We start from the raw sequence: 11,032 nt of genomic DNA, 5'->3' as shown, positions 1-11,032 counted from the left end.
TGGAGTCAGGAGGACCTAAGTTCAAATCTGGCCTCAGACACTTAATAATGACCTAGCTGTGTAGCCTTGGGCAAGTCACTTAACCCCACCACCTTGCAAAAACCTAAAAAACCCCCAATGAATCATAATCAAGGAAAGCAAATTCCCCTCAAATAGTCAAATAAAAAATTGAGTGTCTCATTTTACACATCAGTCCTTCAGCTGAAGTGGGTCTATTCTTCATCATCAGTCCTTTGCAATCATTGTGGATCATTGTGTTGCTCAGAGTTGTCTCTCCAAAAGACCAAGCTGTTTGTTTTTATAATATTGCTGTTACATAGAAATTGCTCTCTTTGTGCTTCTATTTTCAAACTACATTGTTTCATGGAAGTATTCTGATATTTCTATGCAATCATATTGCTTCATTTTCAACAGTATGGTAGTATTCAATTCCATCCACTTGTCTTAATTTGGTCAGCCATTCTCTAATAAATGGGCAATTCTTTCAGGTACAAATGTTTTCCACTAAAAAAGAGATAATGTATATCTCAATACATATTGGTCCTTTCCCCCTATTTTCAAAACCCTTTGAGGTATTTTTTTAGTCAAATGATATCTACAATTCAGGAAACTTTTGGCCCTATATTCAAATTTAGACATTCTTTTACAGAATGCCTAAATCAATAGTTTTATTGAAAGTCAATGTAAGTCATTTCCTCAATTGATAAATGGTCAAAGGATATGAACAGTTTTCAAAGGAATAAATTAAAGCTATATATAATCATATGAAAAAATGGGATAAAATCTCACACCTATTAGATTAGCCCAGATGAGAAAAAGGGAGGATGATCAATGTTGGAGAGTATATGTTAGGATTGGGACATTGGTGCATTGCTGGTGGAGTTGTGAACAGATCCAACCATTCTGGAGAGCAATATGGAACTATTCCCAAAGAGCAGTAAAACTGTTCCATACCCTTTGACCCAGCAATTTCAATTCTAAGGACTATATCCAGAAGAAATTATAAAAAAATGGGAAAAGTCCTAAATGTTCCAAAATATTCATAGCAGCTCTTTTTTTTATTTATTTTTATTTTTTTAGGTTTTTTTTTTGCAAGGCAAATGGTGTTAAGTGGCTTGCCCAAGGCCTCACAGCTAAGTAATTAAGTGTCTGAGACCAGATTTGAACCCAGGTATTCCTGACTCCAAGGCCGTTGCTTTATCCACTACGCCACCTAGTCACTCCCAGCAGCTCTTTTTTTGTAGTGGCAAAGAATTGGAAATTGAGGGTATACCTATCGATTGGGGAATGGCTAAACAAATTATGGTCCACAAATACTATAGAATATTATTGTTCTATAAGAAACTGTAAATGGTTGGACTCTAGAGAAGCATGGAATGAATTACAGAATCTGATGCTGAGCAAAGGAAGCAGAACCAAGAGAACATTCTGGATAATCTTGATAGAAGCAGCTCTTCTCAACAATCCAGAGAACTAGGACAACTGTAATAGACTAGTCATGGTCTATATTATCCCCAACCAGAGGAAGAAAAAAAACAAAACACAGAAAAAAACCCCCTTCTGAATCTGATGAACACTTTATAAAAATTATCTCTTAGGTATCTCTTTCCCTTAATCCAAATTCCTCATGCCAAAAATGACTAATTTGTAAATATTTTTAACAGAATATGCATGCAAAATGCTAATCTGAATGTTCCCTACTAAAGGGAGGGGAGGTGGGAAGGAAGGGTGGAGGGGAAATTTTGTAACTTGGAAATTTGCATGTACAAATGGATGAAAATTAAAAAAAAAGAAATTTAATATAAAAAAGAGTAACTGTCACTATTAACTTACATGTCTTACACATTTCTCTTTTCTCTGGTCACTTGTTAATCTGACAAGTATAAGGTTGAGACTCAGAATTGGCTTTATTTTATTACTATAAGTACTAATATTTATGGAATATTTTTTCATATGTCTAGAGATAACCAGGACTTCTTACCTTGAAAACTGCCTATTTAAATTATTTGACAATTCATCATTTGGAAAATGCCATTTGGTTTTACAAACATGAATCAATTCCTAATATATATCTTGGTAATAAGACCTGTTAAAAGAGAAATGTAATAAAATATTTTTCCCATTTAGCTATATGCCTTCTAATCTCAGTTGCATTGCATCTTTGTGGGGGCAAAAAACCTTTTCCTTAAAAATTTATGTAATCAAAACTTTTTATATTACATTCTTTCTTTTTCTATATCCCTTCTTTGTTCATGAGTTCTCCAATTAATGCTGAAAAGTAATTTCTTCCTTGTGCCTCTAATTTTTAACTGTAACTTTTATATCTATTTTAGGCATCAATTTGAGATTATATTGAGATATGGTTTCAATTGAGTAACATGTTTTCTACCAAACTGATGTCCAGTGTTCTCAATAATACTTTTCTTAAATTCTTTATTATTGTATTAAGTTGCACTATTTTATGAAGATTTATTAATTGATTATCTAAAGAATTTGATAGTTCTTGGAGTAAGTACCTATAGTGTTTGGAGATGAACTGGTAGCTGGTAGAGAGCTATTGTAATGATCTAAGTGTGGTAATAAATTTGAATGGAGGTGGAAATGAGTCTCTGGTACAGCCCCTGATGCCCTCACTCCAGACACAGACAAGCTGATAAAAACCCTGGTGTCTGGGCCTTTGTTAAAACAAAGTAAAATGTTCAGAAGATGGCACTGACATTCCAAAAGAGAATAAAATAGTGGCTTTGACTACCCATTGTGAACCTACAATTATACCTTCATTTGACTGAAATTCCTTTTCTTTTATTTTTCAGGTCCTTTTTAGGAAAGGTTAGAACCAGAAATAATCCTTGTCCCTAACAATCTCCCTCCCACTGTAGGTGGTTGGTCAAACAGTATTATCAGGTTCTGGTCTTAATGTTTTCTGTAGAAGAGATCAATAAGGACCCCAATCTGTTATCCATTTTTGCCCTGGGATTCTACATCTACAATGCCTATCACAGTGATGGGAGGACCTTGGAGAGTTCCCTCGTGTGGCTGTCAGGGACAGATCATTCCAAATTAAAACTGTGGGAGGCAGGGTAAATCTGTAGTGGCCATTGGAGGAGCCACTACTGAACTATCTCCATGGGACACCTACTTGAGCTCTATATGTTTTCGCAGTTAGGGAATCAACTTATACTGGTTGGAAGACAGAGGCAGGTTTTCAGGTGGTACTTTTAAATTCAACTGAGAAACTTCTTTGACAAATTCTGGTGTCTAATTTCACTTACAGGTGGTTCTCAGAGATAAAAAGAACATAGAGAGAGCGAGGAGATCAGACTTGTTCCCTTCACCATGTCTTATAGCAAGTAGGCCTTTTTGATCAGTAGAGCTTTGGAAATTAGACAAGAGGTCTCTAAATATTTATTAATTAGTCAATACTTATAAATCTTTGCATTCAATGCTTAAGATACAAAAATGTAATAAGACAGAAAATATATCTCTTTTATTTAGGGCAGGTTTTATGAAGAAGTTGACCCCTGAGTGGAGATCTGAAGGATTAGAAGTACTTTAATAAACAGAGTTGAAGTATGAGGTCATTCTAGTTAGAGTGTGTTGAAGATGGTAGTTTCACATGTGGAATGGAGGGTTGGAGAAATCTTTTGCTACATTCCCTCATTAAATCTATTTTTGGTGCCTCTTCAGATCAGTTATGGTTCCCTTGATCCACTCATAAGTGACCCGTATCAGTTTGCTTCAGATGGCCCCTGTGGACACCTCTCTTCCCCTGGTCCTTATGAGATTAATGCTGCATTTCAAATGAACTTGGGTGGGTCTTGTCTCATATGAAGCAAGAGGTGAGAAATTCCTCAGGACCTTCAGAAAGAAATGGTCAGAAATGATGTCTGTGTGGCTAAAAGATCAATACTGATCAACCATTGAGTTAGGCCTTGTTTTTAGATCTGTTACATAATATGTTAATTTCTCAAACCAATGTGATTCCTACTCATGGAGTATAAATTCACTTCTGAACCTGATTCTTAGCAGCTGTACCCATCATATTCTAAGAAGGGTGTGGATATTCTGGCATATTGCCAGAAAAAACTGGTTATAGCAAATTTTATAACTTTCATGGTGCCTTCAAGTAACATTTTCTGAAAATCATCAACTCTGCCAAATACCAGAGAGTGGATTTCTTAAAGCCTTCTGGAATTGACTATTGGATATACATATGAATATGGATCCAAAGATGGATGGTTCTATTCACCAAATCACTCATTAGACTCAATGCATCACTATGTCTGGCCAGGGTTCAGCTGTCTATAACACTGTGTGTGCTGTGGCCTGGTGCCTTCATAATATGTTCTTCATGAGATCAGAAATGGAACCCAATATAGGTGAAGACAGCAGGATTGTTCACCTGTGGAAGGTAAGGACCCATCTTTAAACATTGATGTCCAAGGCTCTGATTGTGAGGATTGCCAGGTTCAGAAAAGAAATTAGGGGTCAATAACTCAGCTCATCTCTATTCAGTGGGGAATGCTTGCACAGCAAACACTGCTCATTTAAGAGTTATGATCTTTTCATATCTCTGTGACAGGATGCAGGAATGAGAATCCAATTCAAATGATTCATGAGGGTCTTTGACAAAGAGGATGTCAGAGGAAGGGTAGGATCATAAACAGAATTGGTTCCATGCATACACCAGGGTCTAAGGAACTCAGAACCAGGCATCTCTTCTTTCTCTGGAAGTCTTACATACTCCATCATAAAACAGCATGAGTGTTTGCTTCAAAATCAGAAGACCCAGCTTCAAATTCTTCCTCTGAAACTTATTCTCCAGATGCCACTGAACAAGTTACTTAATTTCCATAGGCTTCATCAGTAAACAAATAAAATTGGACTAAATAGTCTCTGCAGGCCCTTCCAGGTTTAGATTTAAATCTGAACTGTGATGTTAAACCTCAAAACAAATATTTCTATATTTTTTGTCTAAAGTACAAGCTCTATGAGAGCACAGATTTCTCCTATTTTTGTCATTAGTTTCAAATACTTCCTTGAGGCTTAGCCTACTTTATAGGAACTTAATAGGTGCTTTGTTGAATGGAAAAGCATCTTAACTGTTGCCCTAGATTCTTGTTTCTCCTCTCTCCAATTCATCATGTACAGAACTCTAATCAATCAAAAACCAGGCATTTATAATGACTCTTTAAGTGAAAAATAATATGATATGCAGTGGAAATATGGAAGCAAAGATTAAAAAAATCCCTTTTCCCAAGGACTAAAGAATGGAGGAGGCAAAAAAAGTATGTGTCTATACATATATTTCTATATAGACTTATAGTTATAGATGTATGTATTGTGAATAATAGGCATAATAAATCTAAAGTTTATACAAACATCATATAGATACATAATATTGATGTGTACATACAAACTAATAAAAATATTTTATACTAAACCATAATTACCAATAAAATTAGAGAAGGCAGCCAAAGTTTACCAAAATAATTGTACTAAAGAAATGTGACCATGTCACTCATTTGATCCACTATAATTGTCTACTCTTGGTCAGAAACAATAGATCACTCTTTTAACTGCTAATGTAAAAATACCAAAATAAAGTCTCCCCCTGCAATTAAAAGTCTTGCATTCTCTAATTCTAGTTTTCCAAACTAAATTCATATTATTTTATATTGTGAATTCAATTATTTGTATATTAACTTATTATACTATATATATTTATATTATATCTCAACATATTACATATTCCAGCCAAACTCTCCTCCTAGATGTTCTCTCTGAATTTGATTGAGTGACTCAACTCCGGACCTTGGGCACATTAGCCCAAGACATACTGCTCCCTCACCTCTGGCTCCTAGAATCTTCCGCTTCATTACAGACTCAATTTCTAAACGACCACTTACAAAAGTCTTTTGTACAATTCCCTTATCAAATAAGATAACATTTGTAAAAATTACTTATTGCAGTGCACTGAACGTTGTAAGTACCATAGAAATACGTATTCTTTTCTTTCCAATTTGATTAGATTTTCTTCCTCCTGAAATCATACTGTATGTTTGAGGTTTAATGATGTAACCATCAAAAGAATGTAAACTTCTTGAGGACTAGCATTTTATTTTTATTTTATAACTTTAGGACTTTTTTGGAAATAGCAGACACTTACTAAATGATTATAAAGGTTGATTTGCATTGTAAGCTGTCTGATTAACTATGAGGGTGAGCTCTGCAGCACCCCATCTATTCCAAATCAGTCTTTCTAGTTCTCTGTCTAGACCTCCTTTACCACTTCACTTTCTTCAAACTGAGACACCTTTCTGGCCTTTTCTTCAAGGCTGAAAAAATTCTTCCTTCCAGTTTGAGATTTGGTTCAATCTTCTGGCCTGATGAGACAATTTTTGAATCATGGTTCTGTTATACAGTTTAGTAGCAATCCATCCAAATTCTGGAATACTTAAAAAATCTTAAGATTGTGCTATCCCTGCTCATATCAAAGTCATTGAGAAAAATGTTAGCAGTGAGTCTAGCAAACATTCCTGAAAGACTCTAATGAAGAACTAATTTTCCTCACTTTTAGCTCCATTTCTTTTTTATTTTTTTGCAAGGCAATGGGGTTAAGTGGCTTGCCTAAGGCCACACAGCTAGATAGTTATTAAGTGTCTGAGAGCATATTTGAACTCAGGTCCTCCTGACTCCAGGGCCAGTGCTCTATCCACTGCACCACCTAGCTGCCCCCTAGCTGCCCCTAGCTCCATTTCTTTTAGAAATTTTTTTTTTGTTTTTTGCAAGGCAATGGGGTTAAGTGGCTTGCCCAAGGCCATACAGCTAGGTATTTATTAAGTGTCTGAGGCTGGATTTGAATTCAGATACTCCTGACTCCAGGGCCAGTGCTCTATCCACTGTGCCCCCTAGCTGTCCCTAGCTCCATTTCTTTTTCTTTTTAATCTTTTTTTATTTATTTAATATTTATTCTCATTTTGTACAAATAATGTTTTTTACATTAATAAAATATTCTTGTTTAAGAGTAAACGAAATACCTCCCTCCTCCCCATAGATATAGACTTGCTTGAGCAAATAAAGGGGAGAGAAAAAAATTAAAATAAAAAAATAATAATAGTAATAATTGTAGGTATGGCCAGGTGGTGCAATGGATGGAGCACCGGCCCTGGAGCCATGAGCACCCCAGCCCACATCAGCTCCATTTCTTTTTTGAAGAACATCCAGTTTAAGAATAGTGCTGAAACGAGTTGGTCTTGGATAAGAAGAGAAACTCAGTGGCAAGCTATGAGATTTTCAGTTCTGTGACTTTGATAACGGTTCCAAAGTTCTGTTGAAAGTGGGAGAGGTTATTCTACAAGCTCCACTTGGTCAAGACTTCACTGTCCAGGAGAAGATGATAGTGAGGCCCAAAGTTAAGGAAACAGGTGAAAAAGGATTGAAATGTGGGTAAATTAGTTAAATATATAAGGTGATAATATGTGGTTTGGGCATCTTCCTTTTTCCAAATTTTAAGCTAATTATAAGCCAACTTAAACAACAACAAGTTGCGGTATGTTTCATTCTAACACGGTTGTTCTAACTTGTTTCTTGGGTCATATTCAGATTTCTAAGACAACAAAGATGATCTGGTAGTCACAGCTCTTTGATGACTTGTTCTTGTGAGCCACATAGTCAATGTGTAGTCAGTGAATTGGCTGTACGTGTTTGTCCTGGAGCTCCCTTGCATTCTCCATAATTTAGTGGATTTTAGCAATTGATTTCTACTTCCTCTGCCTCTTTGAAAACCATCCTGCTCTTCTGATATTTCTTGGTTCACTTAATGTTGAAGGTTAGCTTGAGAAATCATAAACATATTCCTCCTGGCATCTGAAATAAGAACAATTGCCCAGGATTTGAAAATTCTTTGGCATTGTGCTTCTTTAGTATTGGCACCTAAACTACTCTTTCCAATTCAGTGGCCACTGCTATGTTTTCCAAATTGACTGGTATAGAGTGCACAACCTTAATGGTACCATCTTTGAGAGTTTTATACAGTTGAGCTGGAATTCTGTTATTTCCACTAGCCTTTTTTTAAACAATGCTTCCTAAACCACACTTGATTTCATTCTCCATAATTTCTGACTCTTGAATAACCTTGTCATTGTGGTTATTGGTGATATTAAGACCTTACTTGTACAACTGCATTTCATTTTCTTCATATATCTTCAGATTATATTCTTAGGTTTTTTTTTTTTGTAAGGCAAATGGGGTTAAGTGGCTTGCCCAAGGCCACACAGCTAGGTCATTATTAAGTGTCTGAGACCGGATTTGAACTCAGGTACTCCTGACTCCAGGGCTGGTGCTTTATCCACTACATCACCTAGCCGCCCCCTTCAGATTATATTCTGCTTCTGTTAAATCTCAAAATTCTTGTCTTTTATCGAGTCCATTTTTGCAGAAACCTTTCCCTTGAGATCTCCATTATTTTTGCAGAGATCTCTTATTTTTCTCATGCTATTGTTTTCTTCTATTTCTTTGCAATGCTTATTTAAGAAAATGAATTATTTCTTTTGACCCTAATAGCATCCTCTCTTCTGAAGCTGGGAAGAAATACATATCTTAGGGTCTGTTGTGATCTGGATTCCTTTTACAAGGAAACTGATCCTTTGGCAGAATGACTGCTATACCCAGGTAAAAATAGCATTGGTATGTTTTGCAGAGTATTCAGATTGTATGTATATTGCTACAAATAAAGTATGGGTAACAAACTATGCTAAGTCATGAATGATGCTGCCTCAAAAACCTTTATCTATTTCCCTATATAGCCTCCTTACAGCAGATACACTACAAGCTGTGGCCCTAGATTCCTCATGAAAGCCATGGAGAGAAAGCCTGTCTGCCCAGAGGGGCAGATTTCTAACTAGATGGGTAAGTCTATGTGTACATTTTTGTCCTCCCTTTGCAAACATATACTCAGAATAACAAAACAAAGGTCAATGAGTTTCCAAGTTTGCAATAAAAAAACCCCCAAAACTTGTCACCTTTGAAAAAAGATGTTCTGAAACCAAAGAAAACCTAGAAGAAAGGACAGGAAGATTAAGCAGATTAAAAGCCTATACTGATCAATATTAGTGAGAGTTTATTGATTTGAGATCCATCAAATTAGAAGTTTCTTGCTCAGTGTTTCTGTGGTCCAATAACTCAGGGATAGACTGCTGGAAAGAATGCTACTTTTTACAAAGTCTCTTTCATTTATGTGAAGCTTTAGAGTTTTCAAAAACGCATTCCCATCAAGACAGTAATGACAAAATACAAATCCTGCCATGCTAGTTTTACAAAAAGGAAAGATATAGTGACCACCTATTGTTATACAACTTTTTTTAAGGTTTTTGCAAGGCAAATGGGGTTAAGTGGCTTGCCCAAGGCCACACAGCTAGGTAATTATTAAGTGTCTGAGACCGGATTTTAACCTAGGTACTCCTGACTCCAGGGCCAGTGCTTTATCCACTGTGCCACCTAGCCGCCCCTTACATGACTTTTAATGATAGATAGAAACAAGTCAGTATGCCAGATTGTAATCCATTACATTTTTCAATTCACCTCAACCTTGATGTTTTGATTCACAATGGGTGCCAAGAAGGTACCACTCTACAAACCCCATTACCATCTGTCACTCAGAAAATTCCTTGCCTTTCTGTCCAAATTTACTCATTTTATGTCCAGAATACCATTTATTCAATGCAAAATTTTGATTTTTGAGGAAGATACAAATATCCTTTGAAGTCAGTTTAAGCTAATAAAGCTGAATGAGTAGGCAGAAATTTGACAAATTACTATTAAGGGGCAGGAAAAGGAGTTTCAAGAACAATGTTGAAATAATTTGACCTAGAACAGTTCCTCCAGGAACAGGATGCCTTTGTAGTTAGTTCTATCAGTAAAGTGTTTGGAAAGATGTTGTCTTCTCAGCAGGAGGTGAGGGAAAGTTATAGCTTAGGAGGGGCATGTACTGAATTTATGTTAAAGATATTCTGGGCATTGTTCTCACTTGTAATAGAAGGAATTGAGTAGGGAACTGCCCAAGTCTCAATAAAAAGAAAGTTTTCAACCTAGATCTAAAACATATCCCTGTGTTCCTCCATTCTTCTTTTGGTAAGAGTATCTCAATAGAATATGCCCTCTTCAAGAAGGGGAATATAGCTATATGCTTATAAGGTTGCTGAGAATCAAAGCCTTAGAAAATTGGAAAGGGGGTCAGCAGCCTTCAGGTCCTACTATCTTAGACTCAAAAAATAAACACAATTTCTGCTTAAAGTCCCCGAGGAGAAGATATTCTTCCCCACAATGGAGCCCAGGCCATTTCGGGATCACTCTCATTATTGAACCTTTCCTGACATGGATTGTAAATGGTCTCTCCTCAACTCTAAACTTACTTCCAGATTTGTCTTCTAATACCAAGAATGAATGGCAAGTCCCATCCCTCCTCCATCTATCTAGGTTTTGAATACATAGCACCATCTCTCATTTTCCTTCAGAACCTTATCTCCTCCAGGCAAACAGGTCAGGTTCTTTTGATTACTATTCCTAGAGCATTCAGAATTTATGTGAATCAAAGGAACTTAAGAGTCATGCTGATAAAACCCAAAAGTTATGATGTCAACAGAGATGTAGAAAGGCACATCATGGATATACTAAGAATCCACAGGCAAGTCAAAATATCTTTAAGTTTTTGGGCTGCATCTCTACTCACATTCCAGGAGAGTCTGAGAAAGACTGAAGTATTCCGATCAATAACATCAATTTCCTGGGAGAAGGAACTTCAAAGAGCAGAGAATTCCTGGCAGAGAAAATGAACCCTTTAAAAGATTATGTTCCAAGTCCAGAAAAATGCATTTCTTTACTGTGTGACATAGTACTGTTGCAATTGTTATTGTTATTATTACTTAGAATACTTCAAATTTAAAATATTATTCACAAGAATATTATATAATAATATATATTATATATTAAATATGTAACATATTAAATATAATATATTATTATATAAGAGATA

This window comes from Macrotis lagotis, chromosome 1 (genome assembly GCF_037893015.1).
Source record: "Macrotis lagotis isolate mMagLag1 chromosome 1, bilby.v1.9.chrom.fasta, whole genome shotgun sequence".
Taxonomy (NCBI): Eukaryota; Metazoa; Chordata; class Mammalia; order Peramelemorphia; family Peramelidae; genus Macrotis; species Macrotis lagotis.
The sequence above is the reverse complement of the archived record's forward strand: the minus strand, read 5'-3'. Positions refer to the sequence as shown.